We start from the raw sequence: 15,978 nt of genomic DNA on the forward strand, positions 1-15,978 counted from the left end.
GACAATAATGGGTGGGATTTCCCCCCCTCCCATGGCTTCTATATGTAAATTATGCCTGAATGATTAAGAGCCACAGGCATGCTGTGGTTTCTATTGAGAATAATTACTTTAAAGATGTAGCTGTAAACTCATTTACTAAGGAGTAAAACCAATTAAGCACAGTAGGACTTCCTTCAGAATAAAAACTCATCTTTTGAATGGCTGACAGCATCAGCTGCGGTCTTAAAGTACTCAACTCAATGAGATGCCTTTTTCCTGCTAAAACTGTGAAACTATTATTTTAATCATGTAAACATTCCTTTGTCAAACTGCGCATAGTTGCTGATCTCCTAAATTAATGCTATTAATAAAGATTGAAGGCTTCTTTGAAAAGTGTTATATTAAGCATTTTCCAGTTCAGGGGATGGGGAGAAAAAGATAAATCAAAGCCTTTCACAAAAAATACCAGTCCTAACCATTTAATTACACACTAGGAACCAGGCCAAGTTTTATTGCGACAACATGAAAAGGAGACTGGTAGAATCACAAATACCTAAATTAACAAAGTTAATTAAATTTACAAATGAACATGCATTGAAACAGGAAGCTATCTGAATAATATTTGGAGGGGGCAAAAAAGTATCTGAAAGGGAACATTAAAATCATAGAACTGTCATACTGCCCTATGATTCTGAATGTACAAATTGCAGGTGTCTTTGGTAGATAGGCACCGGTTTATATGATCCTGGACATTCCTGAATGTCTAAAAGCAGTTAAAACAAGGATCCTTTCTTCTCTCTCTCTCTAAATACACTGTATACACATATACTGTATACACAGTATAACAGTATATCTCTCTAAATACAAGAGCGGTAATTTTGTTCCCTAAAAATAAGCAGTACTCAAAACTTGACATTGATGGATCTGTTCGCTTACCACTCAAGGAAAGCCTGCTTTTCGTTGTGGAAGACGAAAACTCTAGGAAATTTACATTGTATCTTGTCTTTAATAATACTGTGTCTTTTATAGTAATGCCACATTTCATTTGTTACTGTCATTTTTAAACAAAGGTTAGATCAGCCGGACAGAGCTCTCATTACCAGAGATATTTTTGGCCAATATATGGAAAAGCTAATAAGTTATCTTGACTCTTGTAGTTCAATATCTGTCATGAACTAAAAAGTTTGGGCAAATTGGTCTCATTCCCAAATGCCTAGCGTGATTATTTCCTGCTGATATAAATTGAAACTTGCAGTTGTTTTGCTTAGGCAGCTTTGCTTTCCAGCTACTATACTTCAATAAGACCATTTATCAGAGTCATTTGCTATTAGCATATATTTATTTTAGCTATTTGAATCGTGTTGTGAAAATTGCCATGGAATAGCACAGCTGACACCTTTGAATTAATAAATTATTGGGGTCTGCCATCACAAAATGTACATAGCTTCTGCAATTGGGTTCTTCGTTTGTTTGTGGTCTCAGCCTTACCCTTAATATAGAGCAAGAGATTATTTATTGATCTGCAATATTTATAAACTGCCTCAATTATTCATTCATATTCAATTTGATGTAGGATTACTATTTCTTCTTGGCCACTACCATTAAGCGTTGTGGTTGGCTCTGGGCCAGCTCCTGCCCCAAGGACTGTGGGGGTGGATGTGGGTGAATCCTCCCAGTATCAGAGACCTGTTTTACTGCTGACTGCTTTGGACAGCGAAGTATCGTCGGAAGCAGAGAGTGACTGTGAAATGGGACCCTCAGAGGGAGTCATGGCAGACAGCCCATTAGGTAGCAATTCATCCTCCTCATCTTCGCTGGACTCTGATGAAGAAGCATTTATTGACGTCCCAAGGCGAAGGGCCATGAATAGAAAAGAGCAGCTACGTAGGTATTACAAGAGATAATTTACCTGTGGTTGTGTGTGGTTCAACTAATTAGGGCTGCTGTTAAATGGGCAGCGTCCCAGCCTCTCAGTGTGGAAGATTATCTGTTCGTGATAGTGGATGTGGCTTTACTCTCTGGATTCTCCAAGGACTCTGTGCTTTGATATCAGGACTCTGAACTTAAATCATAGTCAAACGTGTGAGTTGGAAAATGTTTGAAGGAGAGTAGCTGTGACGACTCCACAGCTACGTGTTAATTGCTTTGAGTTTGTTTTTTTTTATTTTTTCACTGCATTCAAGACTGTTTGCTTTGAAGGTGAGCCCTTTTACTACCAAAAGGATGTTTTGCTTCTATTTTTCTTTGGATAAAGACAGTATTCTTGACTTTTCACATGTGTGTGTCTGCTTTTTCTACCTTTGCATTTAATTAGGGGCTCATGCCAAGAGCCCACAGAACATTAAGGATGGAAGAAAAAGTAGGGATATAAATTTGTTTCTAGACCACAGAGTCCCTCTGTGAGGGAGATGGCTGGTTTCTAAATTTGGTAAATAAAAATAAATAAAATAAAATAAAAAAGCATGAAAGAAATCTATGAGAAATATGTGATATCTGGATTCTGTTATACATTTAAAGGAGAGAACAGAATGAATACAGTGTTAAAAGAATGAGAACAAAGATATTTTTTTGATCAAAAGATTAACTATACAGTGGAACCCCGACATAAGAGCTGCTCGACTTAAGAGCTACTCGAGATAAGAGCTGGGAGAGAAGAGACATTTTTTAATTTTCTTTTATTTATTACTTGGATTTGTATGCCGCCCCTCTCCGCGATACGAGCCGAGAAGAGCCGGGCTGGCTTACTTTCCTTCCTTCCCGCGCTGATGCAGAGCCACTCGAACAAAGCGTCGCGCCCCTCTGATGCTTTCGGCGGCTTCCGAAGCGACGCTGGGCTCTTTTGCCGCCAAAAGCGTCAGGGGGGCGTGATGCTTTGTTCGAGTGGCTCTGCATCAGCGCGGGAAGGAAGGAAAGTAAGCCAGCCCGGCTCTTCTCAGCTCGTATCCCGGCACTTGGTGAGTGGAGAGGCGGTCGCCTCCCCTGCCGCCCCACTCTGGGGGTCCTTGGCTTCTGCTGGGGGTGGGGGGATCCGAACGCTGTTTTGAATTTCACATTCCGAGTGGCCCAAATGCCAAAGGCGAACTTCCGCACCTCAGGAGTTAGCTCGCAAACGGCGCGGCTGTTTTAAAACATCGCTGCCGGCCTGGGGGGGAGAGGGAGAGGGGGGAGAGAAAGAGAGAGGGAGAGAGAGAAAGAGAGAGGGAAAGGGGGGAGAGGGGGGAGAGAAAGAGAGAGGGATAGAAAGAGAGAGAGAGTGAGAGATGCTCAGTGAGCCTTTCTTTGAAGTTGCCTTTCTTTCTTTCTTTCTTTCTTTCTTTCTCTCTCTCTCTCTTTCTTTTTCTCTCTTGCTCTTTCATTCTTTTTTCTTTCTCTTTCTTTCTTTCTTTCTTTCTCTTGCTTTCTTTCTTTCTCTTGCTTTCTCTCCTTCCTTCCCTCCTTCCATTTCTTTCATTCTCCCTCTCTATTTTTATTTCTCTTTCATTTTCTTTCTTTCTCTCTTGCTTTCTTTCTTGCTCTTTTTCTTTCTCTCTTTTACCTTCCCTTCCTCTATTTCTTGCTTTCCTTTTCCTTCCTCCCTTCTTTCCTCCCTCTACAGGATTGGGTGGCAGTGAAGTTACTCTCCCCTTTCATAAGTTTCCTTGCTTCCTTCCTCTGTTCCTGTCCCTTCACCCTTTCTTTCTTCCTTTCTTTCTTCCTTCCTTTCTTTCCTTCCTTTCCTCCCTCCATTTCTTGCTTTCCTTTTCCTTCCTCCCTTCTTTCCTCCCTCTACAGGATTGGGTGGCAGTGAAGTTGAATAAATAACTACAGTTTAATGAATAAAAATAAAAGTTTGCCATGTTGATTGTTTTGGGTAAAAAGAGGAAGGGAAGGAAAGCTCTCAGCTTATCATCTTATTAATAAGTAAAGTTACATTTATTCTTGCAATGTCTTTTTGCATAATTTAGACTAACTTTGTGAGTTTTTTGAGGGCTGGAACCAATTAAAATTATTTACATTAATTCCTATGGGGAAAAGTCGTTCGAGATAAGAGCTGCTCGACTTAAGAGCGCAGGTCCGGAACGAATTAAACTCGTATCTCGAGGTACCACTGTATGACTATTTTATTACGTATTTTTTCATTGTTATCAAGAGGAAAGGCTTTCTAGGTGCCTCATAAAATTTAAGACCCTCCCAATAAATATCATATGACACCTCACATGATATTTATTGGGAGGGTCTTAAATTTTAGACAAAAACGACATATGAGAACTGGAGAATTTCAAGAGTTTTTTATAAGGTCAAAGCACATTTTTATAGCAAGGTTATGTATGTAAGAAGCATTATTCTGTGAAACTGTCAATTGTGCTATTAGGACTGAGCATTTGTGACCACGTGTTGTTAAATGTGGTCTTTCCTGAAAGATATTGCCAGTCTTTACTCAGTTGAGAAGGTAATATAAATACAACCAGAAGTTACAAAACCCATTTTTGTGCATTCTGTTTGTCACTAATTTTTGATATACCAATTAATCTTTGAAAACACAAATGTGTTTTTTTTTTCAAGAGGCAACTGCTCTTGTTCTTGTTTTTCTTTGAAGACATTTTACTTCTCACCCAAGATGAGCTTTAGCTCTGTCTGGATGATGGGGAATGGAAGCATTTATACTCCTTTCAGACAGCTGGTCATTTGAATTCTTTTAGAGAATCATTGAGGCCACTTGGAGGTTTATCTGTGTCCTCAGGATCACCCGAATAGCATAAATGGGTGTGGAGCCTTTTTGTAATTGCTAAAGGGATTGTGTTGTAGATCTGAGATAGTTGATGTCATATCATTCCATCTCTATTGAGAGAGGGCTGTTTAATTTTGACATTGATGGCCTCTTTGACCCATCTTTCAAACCAGTGGTCCTCTCTATCCAAAATATGCACAGCAGTTCCAGCTGTCTGCAAGGAATATAAATCCTTCCATTCCTCATCATCCAGTCAGAGCTAAAGAAACTTCTTGGATGATAAGTGAAATGATTTCAAAGAAAAACAAGCACGTCCAGTTGCCTCTTGAAGAAAAACCATCATTGGGACAACCATGACCTGAATGACCAAGAGTCTCCATTGATATTTAAATTTTGTGTCAAATCAACTGAATTTTGCTCATTAAAAAAAAAATGAAGAGAACACTATGCATATTTTATGGCTGTCTGAAGTATGTATAAATACTGTGAAATCCAGGCCATTGCTATGAAGCACTATGCATATTCTGAAAACACTTGGATATAGATATAGAGAGCTGACAATCTTTGTCAAAAATCTAGTGGGAGAAATCCCAAATTCATTTGATTTATATCTCACATTTTTACTGTAGCAATTATTCAAGATGGTTCAAACAATGTTTGTTTACGTATTTATGTATTTATTTTGTCCAATACACATTGAAGGTTAGAGAGAATATACACGTAATAAAATATATCAAAGAAAGAATAGAGGAGAAGATATAAGAATAAAAATAAAATAAGTCAATGAGGAATAGAGGGAAAGATATAGGTATGGAAGAAAAGATAAATGAGATAAGGAGAGGCAATTGGATAGGGGACGAAAGGCACTCTAGTGCACTTACTGACCTCTTAGGAATCTGGATAGGTCAACCGTAGATAATCTAAGGGTAAATTGTTGGGGGTTTGGGGATGACACTATGGAGTCTGGTAATGAGTTCCACGCTTCGACAACTCGGTTACTGAAGTCATATTTTTTACAGTCAGGTTTGGAGCAGTTAATATTAAGTTTGAATCTGTTGTGTGCTCTTGTGTTATTGTGGTTGAAGCCAATGTTCCATCTAAGTTTTTTCAGGGTGGGCGGAAAAGTATAGTGTCTGAGCAGCAGTTCCCTTGGGATTGGGCGGCATAGAAGTATAAATAAATAAATAAATAACTAAATAAATGCATAAATAAATAAATAAATACTATTAATAAAAACAGGTGAGGGCTGGGATTTTTTATCTCTATTATTATTTAAGTGCTTTTACCATGTGCTTTAAATCAAGAGTCACTTCTCTCTCGGTTTCTCTCTCTTTCATGTCACTCTCTGCCTCAATCATTTTCTCATTTCTCTTTTTTCTCCCCTTTTTTCTATCATTTCTCTCTCTCTCTTCTTTCCACTCTTCTCTCTCTCTCTTGCTTTCTCTCTCCCTCTCTTGCTTTCTTCCTCTCTCGCACTCTCTCTCATTCTCTTCCTTCCTCTCTCCTCTCTCTTTCTTTCTTGTTCTATCTCTCTCTTTCTCTCTCTTCTTCCTATCTTCTCTCTCTCTCTCTTTCTCTCTCTCTTGCTTTCTCTCTCTCACTCTTTCTTGTTTTCTTTCTCTCTCTTGCTTTCTCTCTCTCACTCTTGCTTTCTCTCTCTCACACACACACTTTCTCTCTCTTGTTTTCTCTCTCTCCTGCTATCTCTCTTTCTCCCCCCCTTTCTCTCTCTCTTTCTCATTTTCTCTCTATCTTGCTCTGTCTGGTGCTCTCTCTCTCTCTTGTTCTCTCTTTCTCTCTCTTCTTTTCTTCTCTGCGGAGGCCAGTGAAGGTTTTTCTTAGTTTGAATGTTCCGGGCGGGCTGGCAGGGGGATGGGGAGCGCCCGCGCACTTGCGCCTGACATTCAAGCTAACCTTCGCCGGCCTCCGCTGTGAGAAGAATGCCTGCCCCGCCTCTCCTGCAGCCCTTTTGCTTACAGCCAGGATGAAAGCATTCTCGGCGAAGGGACTGTGAGAGGGACGGGGCGGGCATTTTCAAAGCATTCGGAGCGGCTAGCAGCCGGATCAGGAAGACAAGAAGCCGCAGCTGCTGTGGCCGCAGGAGGAGCTACACCCCAAGGTGGGAAGCGGAGAAAGAGTAAGAGGGGCGGATCGGGTGGGCGGGCGGCAGCAGCAAGAAGGCAGGGGCGCGAGGGGGCCAGAGGCACTGGGGGAGTGGGGGTGGTCGCGGTTCCTTGCGCAGCCTTGGAAGAGGGTGCGTGGAGGGTGTTTTGAGGTGCACAAGCACACGGGCACGCATCTTAGAGGATACAGTGGTTGAAGCTGAAGTAGTCACTAACAAGTAGGATGTTGCAGCATATGATCTTATGGGCAAATACTAAATTATGCTTAAGGCATCATAATTCTAAGCTTTCAAGACCTAGGATTGCAAGTCTAGTTTCATAGGGCATTCTGTTTCGAGTGGAGGAGTGAAGGGCTTTTCTGGTGAAGTATCTTTGGACATTTTCGAGGGTGTTGATGTCTGAGATGCAGTATGGGTTCCAGACAGATGAGATGTGTTCGAGGATTGGTCTGGCGAAAGGTTTTGAAAATAAATTTATTAAATATATACAATAAAAACCAAATACAGAAAGACAAAAAGATATACATATTGTACATTTTAACATTTACACTCTACTTATGTAGTAATTGGGGATTGGGAGAAGGGGGTTGTGAAGGGAGGGAGGTAGATATAGAAGGAAGAGGGATAGGGAAAAGAAGGAGGGGGGATAGAGAAGCGAAAACCAGCGTTAGAGCTGGGTCTTTCATATTTGCGGCCTGTAGTTTGAGCTCGTAGTTGGTGTGTTTTACCCTAAGGCTTTATCAATATGTTTTGTATGTAGTTTTTAGTGCCAATATGTATAATTGATTTAGGGGTTTATTTTCTTTGTAGAGTTGGAGTTCGTGTCGATCGATGTTTACAGTTTGTTGTTTCAATTTGATGTTATGATTTGTGGTGTAAATTGCTATTTTTTCAAGTTGTTTTTGTTGGATATTTTTCTTGATGAATAATTTTTAGATAATTCCTTTTTTTTAACCAGAGGTACCATTTATCCCAAGCTTTGTAGAAATCTGTCTCATCCTTGTTTTGCAGTTCCATTGTTAGTTTGGACATTTCTGCGCATTCCATTATTTTAATCAAGAGTGATAGGGTAGTTGGGTTTTTTTCTTGCTTCCAAAATTGTGCATATAAAATCCGTGCGGCTGTAATAATATGGATTATAATATATCTCTTTTCTTTACTAAAATTTTGTCTTGTGATTCCTAGTAGAAATAGTTCGGGTTTCGCATGGATAGTCTGAGAAGTAATTTGTTCTAGTATAGTTTTAATTTTTTCCCAATATTTTTGGGTGGTTTCACATGGTTTTTCCCTGCATTTCCAACATAATGGTGATAGATTTGGATACATTTTTGCAAGTCTAGCAGGTGGCAAGTGCCATCTGTAGAACATTTTATAGTGGTTTTCCTTATATGAGGTTGCCATCGTTAGTTTATAGTTAGCAGTCCAAATTTTTTCCCATTCATTTAAATAAATTGTGTACCCAAAGTTTTGTGACCACGCTATCATAGTTCCTTTAACTATTTCTTCAACAGTATTGTGTTGAAGGAGGATATTGTATATATTTGATATTTGCTTTTTTTGTGGACCAAAAATTATTTTATCGAGGGGGTTATTTTTTTTGGAAGTCTGATTTGTTCTTATCTTCATTATATTTTGATTTTATTTGTAGGTAGTGTAACCAATCTACTTTAATACATTTTTCCATGAGTTTTTGCTTAGGGATTAGTTCATTATTTTCGTTTAGTAGTTGGTCGTATGTTATAATTTTATCAGGGGTTAATGCATTCGGGTATATAATGGCTTCTGTTGGTGAAATCCATTTTGGGATGCAGAGGTAGTGGTTTTTTTAATGAAGTGCCAGGTGTTAATTAAGGTTTTTCGGATGTAGTGTGATCTGAAATATGTTGGTATTTTATCTATGTCTGTCATCAGAAACTTGTGCCACCCGGATTGAAGGTCATAGCCTTCAAGTGTTAATATTCTAGAATTTTTAAGTATTATCCATTCTTTCAGTAGGTTTACAATTGAGGCATGGTAGTATAGTTCCATGTTTGGTAACCCAAATCCACCCCTTGACCTATGGTCTTGTAGGTCCTTAAGTTTTATCCTGGCCTTTTTTTTTGTCCATATGAATTTACGAATTTTTTTGTGTAAGTTTTTGAAAAAGGTCCTGTTTAGTTTAATGGGTGCAGTTTGGAAAAGGTATAGAAATCTAGGAAGTATATTTCTTTTAATTACAGCAATTTTCCCCATTATAGAGAGTGGGAGTTTCGACCATCTGCAAAAATCTTTGTCCATTTCATTGATTAGTTTATCATAATTGTCTTTCTTGATAGTGCTGCAATTTGCGGTAATCCATAATCCTAAGTATTTAACTTTTTTGGCGGTTTTTATTTTAGTGGATTCTTCTAATTTCGATATCTGCTGTTTTGTCATATTTTTTGCTATCATTTTTGTTTTTTCTCTATTAATTTTTAATCCAGCAATCTCTCCAAATTTATTTATTTCATTAATTAGGATAGGTGCAGATTTTAAGGGGTCTTGTACAATGAACACCATGTCATCAGCAAAAGCTTGAAGTTTATAGTGTTCATTTTTAATTTTTAATCCTTGGATTTCCTTGTTGTGTCTTATTTTATTTAGTAGAACTTCTAGTGCAAAGATAAAGATCAGGGGGGCTAAGGGACAGCCCTGTCTCACTCCTTTTTTTATATTTATTGTTTCTGTTATATCATTGTTTATCAGTATTTTGGCTGTTTGTATTGAGTATATAGTTTTAATGAGTTCTGTAAATTTATTACCAAATTGCATTGACGCTATTTGTGTTGTAAAGAATTGCCAGTATAAACTATCAAAAGCTTTCTGTAGATCTACGAATAGGAATGCTACTGGTTTATCTATATTTTTATCGTAGTATTCTAAAGAGTCCAAAATAATCCTTGTGTTTGTTGTTATGTTTCTTGCCGGAAGGAAGCCATTTTGGTCTGTATGTATTCTAACAGTTAATATTCGTTTAAATCTTTCAGCTATGATGGATGCAAAGATTTTATAATCTGAGTTAAGCAGGGATATTGGGCGATAATTTTGAATGTAAGCTCTATTTTGTGTATCTTTAGGTATTAAAGTTATGTAGGCCTCGATCCAGGAGGAAGGAAGTTTTGAACCCTCAAGAATTTCATTAACAAGGGGTAACATTATAGGCTCCAGAATTTCTTGAAATTGTTTGTAAAATTCGGCAGGTATACCGTCTGTGCCCGGGGTTTTATTATTTTTTTGTTTTGTAATTGCATTAGTTAGTTCCATTGATGTTATTTTATCATTTAGGATATCCTGATCTTCCTTATTTATTTTTTCTGTATTTTCTAAGTTCTTGAATAGATTATTTATTAGTTGTTCATTTACGTCATCTTTTTTATATAATTCCTCAAAGAAAGATTTAATTATTTGTTTTTTATCGCTGAGTGTTGTTTTTAAAGCATCTGTATGATCATATAATGCCTCTATAATTTTATTTGCTTTTTGGTGAGCGAGTTTTGAGGCTAACCATCGCCCAGGTTTGTTTGCAAATTCAAAGTACTTTTGTTTGGCAATCCTTAATTTATGTGAGAGTTCTTCTTGGGTTTGCAGGTTTATGTAATGTTTTGTAATATTCAATTCTCCTAAAATTTCGGCGTTGTCTGGTTTCATTTGTAGGGTTTTTTCGAGGTTCTGAAGTTTTATTTTTAGTGTGGATAGGCTGTTTTGTTTCTGTTTTTTCTTTTTCTTTTGGTATGCAATATAGGTTCCTCGCACATAGGCTTTCATTGTGTCCCATAGGTTTTGTGTGGAAGTGTTACCATCATTGTTAATTTGGAGAAACTCACCCAATTGTTGTTTTAACATTTTTTGAAAGTTTTCTTCTTTAAATATTGTTTGGTTCATAGTCCATCGTCTTGAATGGTTATTAGTTGAATCTCTCCATTTCAACAATATGGGGTTATGATCTGCCCAGGAGTTTGGAAGTATTTGTATGTCTGTTACTTCATTGATAAATTCTAAATCAGCCCAGGCCATATCAATGCGGGACCATGACTTGTGAGGAAAAGAGAAAAAAGTGTATTGTCTATTGTTTGGATTAAAGTGACGCCATATGTCTTTTAGCGCTAATTCAGTTGTAAGTTGTTCAAAAGTTGTCGGTAGTTGTTTTCTCTTTTTCATTTGCTTAGTGCTTTTATGATCCTTTTTCCTGTCTAATATTGCATTGAAGTCGCCTGTTATTATTGTATTTGTTAAGTTTAATTCCGTAATTTTTTGATGTAGCTTTGCATAAAAAGTGGATTGATTTATTGTGGGAGCATAGATTGCGATTATATGTATTTTTTTTGTTCCTGATGTAATTTGTACTATTAATATCTGTCCGTTGTCGTCTGTGTAAATTAGTTTAGGGTTAAGTTTAGGTTTAATGTATAGTACTACTCCTCTTTTCTTGACTTCAGCAAGGGATGTGAAGATTTCTGCAAGCTTGGGATGGTTTAAGATTAATTGGTCTTGTTTTTTTACATGCGTTTCTTGGAGACAGATTACATCTGCTTTTTGTTGTTCAATTTTGTAGAATGTTTTTTTCCTTTTACTAGGAGAGTTGAGGCCGTTGATATTGATAGAGAATAGTCTTATTTCATTATTTGGTAAGGGTTTTTTGTGATGTAAGTTAGTTTGCTGGTTCTCTTCTTTTCTCCTTTCTCGCCTCCGCTTGAGATCTTGTTGTTGGGCCGTCTCTGCCATATTCTTCCATTAATTTAAGTCCAGTTTCCTTATCTGCGAGGGTGTCTTCAGAGCTGATTTCATCCAGGCTAGATTTATCTTTTGATTCTTGCTCCCTAATACATTCCTCATCTACCTTTTTGATGACTTGATCGTAAAAGTCCCTTGCATCTTCTATCGAAGTTATTTTGTATTTTTTGTCAATTAAGGTGATAAGCATGCCCTCAGGTGTCAGCCATCTAAATGGTATCTTGTTTCTGTTGAGTTTATTAGCTAGGGTTTGATAGGGTTTCCGCTTTTCACGCACTCGTCTAGGAACTTGACGAAGGACTATGATCTCTTTTCCTTTATATGATGGAGGATTTTCCTTTGACATATTGTAGATTTCATCTCTTATAGTATGCTTAGTGAATCTAATATGTACTTCCCTGGGTAGGCGATTTCTTTTTGCGTAACTTGTAGATAATCTGTAAATTTCATCCATTTGTTGATACATTTCCTGTGGGGTTTTATTTGTGATGGGTGCAAGAATTTCTGACATAATCTGAGGCAGGTTCTCTTCACTTGATTCGCTAATATTCTGGAACCTCAAGAAGAATGCTGATTTTTCAAGCTCAAGATTTAAAATGGCCTCTTCCAGATTTTTATTGATATATTCTGTTCTACTTTCTGCGTATTGTAACCTGGTTTCCATTCTATCATTTTGTTCCTCAATTTTTTGAATTTTTTCATCATTCTGTGTGAGGATTCCATGCATCATCGCTATCTTCTCATCAAGCTGTCCAACACAATCGTCAATTTTCTTGATCTCTTCCTTGATATCTTCCTTCATTGCACCCATATTTTCCATCATTAATTCATACTTCCGATCCATTGATTTCTGCATATTAATCATTATCTCTTGTAGGGAAGCTAGGGTGATGGGTGCAGCTTGGTCTGATTGTACAGCTGATGTTTTGTCAGTAGAAGAGTTTTCTAAGTTACGCTGGGTGGTCGGGGTTGAAGATTGAGGTGCTGCCTTCTTCCAAGCTTTAGTACTTGTATTTGTAGATGACATTTTGAATATTTATGGGAAAGTCAGACAGGGTATAGTAAGAGATACAGAAATATGAGTTTAGCTTATACTCAAGATGTTCGATACTATTGATTTATATTAATCTTAATAGAATAACTTATAGTAAACTTATAGTAGGATAAGTTATAATATTATAATAGGCTCTATAATCCAATTTTTAAGACTCAAAAATGTCAATATACAGTTCTATATCAATATCTAATAAGTATTATTAATGTTCTAGATATGGGTATTCAAGAAGGTTAGAGTAAGTTAGAAGAATTGAGTAAGTAATAGGTAATGAAAAATAACTTGGCGTCAAGCTGTCACCAGGCAGCCTTCCTTTCTCCGGGGGTTGTCCTGGCCTTTCGTGTGTTTTTTTTGGTGCTTAACGGCGATCACTGACCTGGAGAGATGGTGATTTAATAGAGGAACTCCTTGTGTACCTGAGGGAGGTCGGCGGACCCACCGGGAAGCAGGGAAATCCTTTTTGCCAGCGCACGAAGAACCGATCTGCAGATCGGCCTGAAGCTGTGATGCTCCGACTCCATTAAGGAAGCTGTGAGAAGGCGGCGGTGAAAGCTTTGGAGTGAAATAAGTGAGAGATTCCTTTTGAATGATCGTTGTTTGTGGATAATAGCAGATGAAAGACCCCCTGGCGAAAGGTTTTGAAAGCTCTGGTGAGTAGTGTGAGGTTGCCAGAGCAGAAGCTATGTAGGATCAGATTAACAACTCTAGAAGCCTTTCTGGCGATATTGTTGCAGTGGGCTTTGGCACTTAAGTCATTTGATATTAGTATTCCAACTGAGTGGGGGTTATCTGTGAGATTGTTTATTCAGTTTGTATATGAAGTTTGGATTCTTTTTGCCAATGTGGAGGACCAATGTGGAGGACAGAGCATTTGTTGGTTGATATTTGAAGTTACCAAGTGTTAGACCAATTTGAAACTGAATCAAGTTCTTTTTGGAGAATAGCTGTGTTGTCAGTGGTGTTGAAGAGTTTTACATCATCAGCAAAAAGAATGCAGTTGCTTGTGATATGATCACAGAGGTCATTGATGTGGAGAATGAATAGAGTAGGTTCTAGTACGCTACCTTAGGGAACACCACTTTTAACAGGGACGGGGGTGGATATGGCGCTTCATATTTTGACAAGGTGTTGCCTGTTTGACAGGAATGCTGTGATCCAGCTGTGGAGGAATCCTGAGATGCCATAGGATTTGAGTTTTAGGAGTAGTTTGTCGTGGACTACTGAATCAAAGGCTTTGCAGAAGTCAATATAAATTGCATCAATGGATTTTCCTTGATCTAGGTAGGTAGTCCATATGTTTTTGAAGTGAAGTAGTTGCAGGTTGCAGGATAATTTCCTTCTGAATCCAAATTGTTTGTTAGAGAGTAGGTTATTAGATTCTAAGTGAAGAGTTAATTGATTGGTTTATAATTGATTCCATGACTTTGCATGAGACGCAGCATAGTGATATTGGTCTGTAGTTATCAATGAGAGAAGGATCTCCTTTTTTGAAGATGGAGATGGCTACTGCTTTGGACCATAGCTTGGGGAGTTTGCTGGTCCTGAAGGAATTTTGAAAGATGATGCTTGGTTCAGCTATAGCAGAAGAAAGGTTTTTTTAGGAAGTATGCACAAAGACCATCTGGTCCGACTGATAGAGAAGGTTTTAGTTCTCAGATTACTTTTTCGACGCGGTCTAGAGTGAAATCTACCTGGGTTAGGTCATTGAGAGAGTTTGAGATGCGATTTGTGAAGATGGGGATGAGCCATTACTGTTAACGAAGACAGAGCCAAAGAAAGAGTTGAAGATGTTAGCTTTGCATGGATCATCATGGTATTCTTTGTTGTTGGGTCCAACGAGAGGTGGAATAGGTCTAGAGTCTTTGAGTTTGTTGTAGAAGGCTCAGTTAGATTTGGTGCAAAGGAGATTTTCCTCTTGCTTGCTGTGATAGTTGAGACATATTGCTTTTATTTGCTGGCATATGCTTTTGTGATATTGTGCATTTTGTGATAATGTGATATTGTGTTAGACTAGGTCTAGTTAACTTTCAAGCTAAAACAAAACAACAAGAACAACAAAACCAAAACCAATAATCTAATTCCTTTTGAGTCAAATGTTCTAAAACATATAAGGCTAGGATGCAGTGCAGTTATGACCAGCTTAATATCAATAAAATTAACCCCGTTATCCATTTTGGCATTTAGAACTTCAATTTTATTTTCCAGTTGTTATCTTCTGCTGATTCTTCCATCCTAGAACATGCATTTCATTTCATTTTCATTAGAATACAACTACAAAAAATATAGACTGTTAAGGAGGAAAAATAAGACATGGATGCATACCGAGAAAATATAGGTTATTATTTAGTACAATGATACCTTGATGCTCAATGGCTTTGAAACGCATTGAATTTGGTACTCAAGACATATTGACATGAAAATTTTGTTTCAGTGCTCATTGTTTCATGCTCAATACATAAGCTAGAACTTGTAGGTATTGGTTGCCTTATTATCTCATTCCTCATTGCACCTCCTGGAACCAGTTAATAATGAGTACTGAAGTACTACTGTAGTGCAATTATATACCAATCTTTTCAAACTTAATCTCTATTTTCCATTGGCAGGTTTAGACATAGATCTGGATGGGAGTCAACAGGCTCACACTTAACCCTGACAAGACCAATGGCTATGGATATTGCCTCCAAAGGACTATGTCCTTCCTTGACTCGGGGGGGGGGGGAACCCGTCAGAACAGGTTCATAATTTGGGTATCCCTAGACTCACAGCTAAGATTGGATCAACATCTAACAGCTGTAGCTAGGGGGATCTTTGCATAGGTTTGACTAGTGCACCAATTGCAACCCTACTTGGATCAAGAGGCTCTTCTCACAATCACTCATGTCCTTATCACCTCAAGGCTGGATTATTGCAATACACGCTACTTGGGGCTACTCTTGAAGAGTGTTCAGAGACTATAGATGGTCCAGAATGCAGCTGCGGTGGTGGGGCCCAGATATACCCATACTTCACCAATTCTTCATGAGCTGCACTGGCTTCCCATCAGTCTCAGGTCACAATTCAAGGTGTTTGTTATTACCTTTAAAGTCCTATATGGCTCAAGGCCAGAGTATCTTTGAGACAGCCTTCTACCAGATACCGCCCAGCAATCAGTTAGATCCCACAGGGTTCGTCTTCTTCGGGTCCCATCAGCTAAACAATGTCAGCTGGTGGGTCTGCAGGGGAGAGCCTTCTCTGTGGTTACCCTGACTCTCTGAAATCAGCTGCCTCCTGAGATTTATTTATTTTATTTATTTATTCGATTTTTGTGCCGCCTTCTCCTTAGACTAAGGGCAGCTTACAACATGTTAGCAATAGCACTTTTTAACA

General features: G+C 38.2%; 1 protein-coding gene across 4 annotated transcripts in view; it reads right to left on the reverse strand.

Annotated features, from left to right (window-relative positions):
• PCDH15 (protocadherin related 15) overlaps nucleotides 1-15,978 on the reverse strand; it is a 1,574,801-nt gene that overhangs the window by 352,111 nt on the left and 1,206,712 nt on the right. The window lies entirely within an intron of this gene.

Source organism: Erythrolamprus reginae, chromosome 5 (assembly GCF_031021105.1).
Source record: "Erythrolamprus reginae isolate rEryReg1 chromosome 5, rEryReg1.hap1, whole genome shotgun sequence".
NCBI classification, from domain to species: Eukaryota; Metazoa; Chordata; class Lepidosauria; order Squamata; family Dipsadidae; genus Erythrolamprus; species Erythrolamprus reginae.